At 36.4% G+C, this 6,000-nt stretch overlaps 1 protein-coding gene across 2 annotated transcripts in view; it reads right to left on the bottom strand.

Annotated features, from left to right (window-relative positions):
- Positions 1-3,287: 3,287 nt before the first annotated feature.
- The window catches only part of LOC129895723 (probable galacturonosyltransferase 13), a 45,186-nt gene continuing 42,473 nt past the window's right edge, over positions 3,288-6,000 (bottom strand). The window contains exon 7 of one of the 2 annotated variants that reach the window (XR_008767835.1): positions 3,288-3,495. The gene's annotated coding sequence lies outside the window, so the exon portion shown is untranslated. Of the gene's footprint in view, positions 3,496-5,233; positions 5,307-6,000 lie in introns of those variants that run through there. The other variant, XR_008767837.1, reaches the window with a different exon arrangement.

The following is a 6,000-nucleotide window of genomic DNA, read 5'->3' as shown; positions in this document are numbered from 1 at the left end:
AAACCTAAAACCCAAAGAATTGTTTCTGCGTTTGTTATTTCTGAAAATTTGTTGCCACAACCTTCTATTTTTGTGGATAGCCTCCTCTCCGGCTACGTGTCCTGCTGGACAATTTGAATTCCTGTATTTGTGAATATATATAAATAATAATATTATATTCCAACTTCTTGGATTCCTTGTATGATTTATTGCTATTTATTTTATTTGTGCTTCAAATTTCTTCATATTCACATCATTTTAATTTTGTACATAAAAACCTCAACATAAGAATTATTCATAAAATTCATGCTCGAAAATGATAAAGAAAAAATTAAATGTGAGACAAATAATAATTACCATATGTATCTTTAGCCTTAAATCACACGTCTAATTTTAGATTCATCTTTTTTCCCGTTTGGATCAATGTTGCTCCACTCAGATCAAGAACATTCATCCTGCTCCCACTTGGAACAAGATCAGTGCCCATCTCACTATCACTCAGACCAAGATCAATTTGGTCACTTTCATTATGTGTAGAAGTTTTACTTTCTTTCGCATATGATTACAGAATAAGTTGCTAATGAGAAACTAATTCATCATCTACTAAAATACTCCCACTCAAATGATGCGATCCTTGCACTTTTTGATCTCTTATCTCAAACCAGGACTTGTTTTCACCTCTATCCCTTTCAAGAAACTCATTCTCTAAGAATGTGATATCTCGTGATTCAAATTCAGTTATACTCTCACTGATTTGCTCACTTATATATACATAACCTTTGGAGCTTTCTGATTACCTTATAAAGATACTTTTCTTTCCTATTAGACCTAAATTTCCATATTTATGAGAGGAATCATGTGTATAGGTAGCACAACCCCAAGGTCTTAGTACACTTAGGTTAGGATGTCTTTCGGTCCATAACTCATATGGAGTTGTTGTAGCTAATTTAGTAGGCACTCGGTTAACTACAAATGTGGGAGTAAGAAAAACATCACCCCAAAAATTAATTGGCAGGATGGCTTATGTCATCATTGATCTAACCATCTCTAGGACCATTCTATTTCTCCTATCTGCAATTCCATATTGTTGTAGAGTGTTTGAAACAGTCAATTGATAAAAAAATCCATTTTCATCATAATTGTAATGATACCTTTGGTTGTTATGGGTAGACCCATAGTGAATGATGTTGGGCAAGAAAACCTTTGTGTAGTAACTTAAAAATTTTAGACTAGGTCAGTCTCAGATAGAAACTGAGTAAAGTAAAGTCTAGTTAAATTCGAGAAAGTATTGGGGTTAATGCCTAAGTTTTTTATGGATTTCTATTTTCTAAGACGTTAAGGAATTCATAGGGTATTTTAGGAGTGAATTCGGATGAGTAGAACTCCTAATATCAAACTTGACGTGAAATAGTTATTTTAGAACGTTAAGGTTCAAGAGTGTGTTACAAATTTAGAACTAGAGGAAGAATTTCTAACATTTCATCTCCATGCAAGCCGTTATGGCGAGGTAAATCCCGCTATAGCAGGCTGGGAGCTGCTAAAGTTGCTCAGTCATGAGAAAAAGAAAGGACGACCTCTGGAGTTTTTCTTTAGTTTTCAACCAATTTCATTGGTAAAAGTAAGTTAATTATTTTCCTAACTTGTAATTTGACTCTTAGGTCTTAGAATCTGTCATGAAACTTTTAGGGGAGGGGTTTTCCATGAATTAATGGTGGGGAACCACTAGTTGGGTGGGACGATCATGAAATTATTCTGGTTAGGACTAAGTTATCATACAAGTTTAATTAGGTCATTTTTTTATAAATTATGTTATTTTATAATTGTTTTAGACCAAGAACAAGTCAAGGCATTACAAAGGGGGAAAGCTCAAGTTCTTTAGAACATTTAGTCTTGTTTCGAGGTAGGTGATGGTTGTTGTTTTCTGGTTTATGTTATATGTGCTTGTCAACATCTTCGTTAGTATTGCATGCATGATATATAATTAGGGAAAATGAAAGAATATGATTTAAGATGATAAATGTTGTCAATTGCATGCAAAGAATGTGTTTACTTATGTGTATAAGTGTGATTGTTATTCATTGTGTTTGTGATTGTGATGTGTGATATCCGGTTGGATTAGGAAATAGGTCGTATACTAACAGTTTCCTCCTTGGATCGAGTACCATGTTGGTACACTAACAGTTTCACGGTTGGCACGAGTACCACGTCTGGAATAGGGATATCCTTATATTGTTGGCTCGGGTACCACATTGTTACAGTAACAATTTGTGTGTGGGTTTCATCATAGAACCAGGTTGGTTTATTATGTTGTGGTTTTTTCATGCTTGTTGTGCACATCAATTCAGAGTAAGGACTAGGAGTCTAGGCTATGCGATAAATATGATTTAATTGTATATTATATGTTTTACTAAGTTGTGGTTGTCTGTAAATATTTCACATTATTGAAACTAGTCGTGCGATCCTATCAATACATTGTGTTTGTGTTGTGATAATGATCTTGATTTTTCTTTTTTCAATATATGGCATATTCAGGAGACTATTTGGAAACCTTAGCTTTGATCTACGCAACTTCTAAATTCAAGGGTAAGCTATTTCTCTTGGGCATCCATAGATTCCTCTTATTTTTTGTCCATCTTTTCGGACTCAGACATACATATACTTTAGTTTATTATTTTATTATTTGGGGTTACATCCCATTATTCTAGATACTTAGAGTTTTGGAACTATGAAATTCAAGTTCTAGGGAGTTATTTTTTTGCAAATATTTTTGACAATGACTATGTTAATGGAACTTAGTCTTAATTGTTTTAAACATTTTCTTTCGCGTTTTAATAACAAGTTTACTTCTTAAAAAAGGTTTAATAGGTATGGTTTGGGTTATTAACTGATTCTTCCACCGAAAGGTTAGTATGGGTTACATTCACGACAGCCTAGATCTTGACAAAGTTATTATCAGAGCTCTAGGTTTGTTGGTCTCATCATACCAAAATAAGTCTTGTTGAGTCTTGTGGTATGATATCGAGATGTCAGTACTTTTCTTTGAGAGGCTATAGGACTGTAGGAAAACTCACTTCTTTCTCCCTTAGTGATGTGACTATATGTCACGACCCGATTTCTCAGGTCATGATGGCAACTACTATAACACACCAGTAGGTAAGCCAACCCGTGAACCCAAAACGACAAGTAATGAGTTTGAGGGAAGAAACTAATCAAGAATGGAAAATGCCAAAGTAAATAGAATAAATAAGCAGACGTAAAACCAAAATACGATATATGCAACTAAAGATTCCTCCCAAAACCTGGAGGTCACAAGTACATAACTATTACAAAATAAAATACGAGTACAAGTCCTAAAAGTGGACCGAAAATATATACATCAACTGGATAGTCTCAAAAAGGCAAAAGACGTGTCATCCACACTGAAGAAGACAGATATGAAATGTCAAGTGCTCACCCTAGTCTCGAAGCTGATTGCAACAGGTTTGATTTATCCGAGATGGTAGCTGATGCTCGGTCCTACATCACGAAAGGAGATGCAGAGTGTAGTATGAGTACCAAGACAACAGGTAACCAATATGCATCATAGGCCGATTGAGCAGAAAAGGTAAAAACATTATGAAAAAGAAGAATAAGCCAAAATAGGGATCATGACAAGTATCTAAGTAGAGACAGTACTACCTAAGAAGACTATAGCTAACTACACCTAGCTGGGGCCCCATAAGCCCAGTTAGGAAACTCGTGCGCAAATTTAAATAAAAATTCAAACGAACCCCCATAAGTCTGTTGGATACACAAAATAGCTACAACTACCAAGAATCTGAGATGCCCAGAATTAAAGAACCGTGTCATTTCTGACCAAGAGTCAATGAACCAGGAATGCTTTAGTGATCGAGGCCGGGACTAGGACCCAAATGCTCGCCCGAATAATCATTGTGGTTGAGGCAGGGCTGGGTACCCGGATGCTCGCCATAAAATATTGGTAAGGTTGAGGCTGGGCTGGGTACTCGGATGCTCGCTGTAACACACCAGGACGATCGAGGATAAGGCTGGGTACCTAGATGTTCGTCATACTAGCAAGTCGGTAGTGGCCGGGGCTGGGTACCAAATGCTCCACGATGGAATTTCAAATCGAAGGCCGGGACTAGGTACCCGGATGCTCATATATAATTTATCCCATGTTGCCGAGTATTCCCCATCCCAACTGGACGCTAATAGTTCCAAGAATCTCCTTCCCAATGAGTCAACAGATAACCACTAAAGCTTGAACCAGAGCCGAAAAAAATAATCATAAGGTCTAGTATCGCCGACACATTTCAAAAGTCACAATTATGCTGAGTTATGGATAAGGCTATTCATAAGAGAAAACCTACCACCTAGCTAAGGCAAAACTATCAGGCACTAGCCCGCTACATAATTTTACAAGGATTTAAGCCCGCTGGAGTAACGCCGGGGCAACTAAGAAAAGTTTACAACTTATGCTAAGGCCAACATACTCCATAATATCAACAACATAATCATTCAACTCCTCTGAAAATACTAACAAATATAAGAAAGGGTCACATACATTCAATTACCCAAAAACCAAAATAAAAGCCTAAAACATGATTTATAACACCTAAGATATAAAACCAAACTACCCAATCCCAATTCCAACAATCTCAACATGTTTTCACACATTTTAGCTCAATCTAAAAAAAAAAGAAAATCGTAGCCTGCCTGTAGGCTGAACACGCGGGCTTGAAATCACTATGCTAGAGCTTTTCCCTTCTGAACGGCCTCGGAATGTTGTCACACTGAAAAATAGAGTCACAACATTGTTACAGACTTTTAGACACTAATTTCATAATTTTTGGAGATGGGCAAATTTTGGGATCTAAAACTAGAAATGTGGGACCTGCGTCCAAAAATTCTAGAATTGACTCCAAAAATAGGTTCTAAATAGTACCCCAAGCTCAAGGATCAATTTACAATACAATGCGGGATTGGAAAAATCAAACAGTCTATCATGCAATAAATTCCTAAATTTTAAGCTAAAAAGATGAATATGGCAGCATCTATGATCAGCAATTTCTGACAAACGAAACCCCTACGACTCAAACAAAACATACTTTGATGTTCCTTGCAAAGAAAAACCACAACTTAGCCTCAAAAATCACTAAAAACAGAGCTAAAATGGCCAAGATACAATCCCCCACAATTCAACATAAATTAAATCCAAAAATGACTAAAGGCAACAACTAGATTCGAAACTTTACCTCACACAAAGCCTCCCCTCAATTTTTGAGCTAACCAACGGATTCCCCATGAAATTCTCTTGAATTTAGACCCTTGAATCACCAAAATCAGGTTTATATAGACCAAGAAATAAATTCTCAAAGTTCTTCAAAAATTTACTCAGAAAATGGACATTGCAACAACTAGAATCAAAATTTTACCTCAATCAAATGCCCCAATTTAGTTTCTGAGCTCCCCCATGTATACTCGAAATATCTCACAAGTTTTTCTTTTGAATTACCCAATTTGGAGCTCTAGAACTCAAGTTTTGAGGTTTTAAAGTTGAGAGAAACACCCAAAAAGGGGATAATAAAGTTGCACCAGCACCTTGCTGCAACATCTAATTTTGGAAAAGTCCAAAATCTCCGACGGGGTGCTCAGGAATCGTTTGGAACTCCGTGCACGCAAACAAAATATGCTACCCCAACAAATTTGACGTTTTGGGCTCAATGGCGCATACAAAATTCTCATACAAGGTCATTTTAACAAAAAGTCGATCCCACACCCAAGTGCCATTTTAATCCAAATTCCATAATGGGCCACGAGATTAGATCGAAAGCCTTAGAAAGTGAACCAAGGGTCGTTCTAGATCAAACTCGACATTTTAAAACTTACTGCGTTGTTAGAATTTTCATCTGAGCACATTTTCCAAGTATATTGACCAAAGTCAATCATAGGCTAACTTTTAAAGTCAAAAAAACTAAATAATCCCAAATTCGTATCAATTGCCTCGAATCTCATGTCGAC

The sequence above is a fragment of the Solanum dulcamara genome, chromosome 7 (assembly GCF_947179165.1).
Source record: "Solanum dulcamara chromosome 7, daSolDulc1.2, whole genome shotgun sequence".
Lineage (NCBI taxonomy): Eukaryota > Viridiplantae > Streptophyta > Magnoliopsida > Solanales > Solanaceae > Solanum > Solanum dulcamara.
Note: the sequence above shows the minus strand (reverse complement) of the source record. Positions and strands in the feature narration are given on the sequence as shown.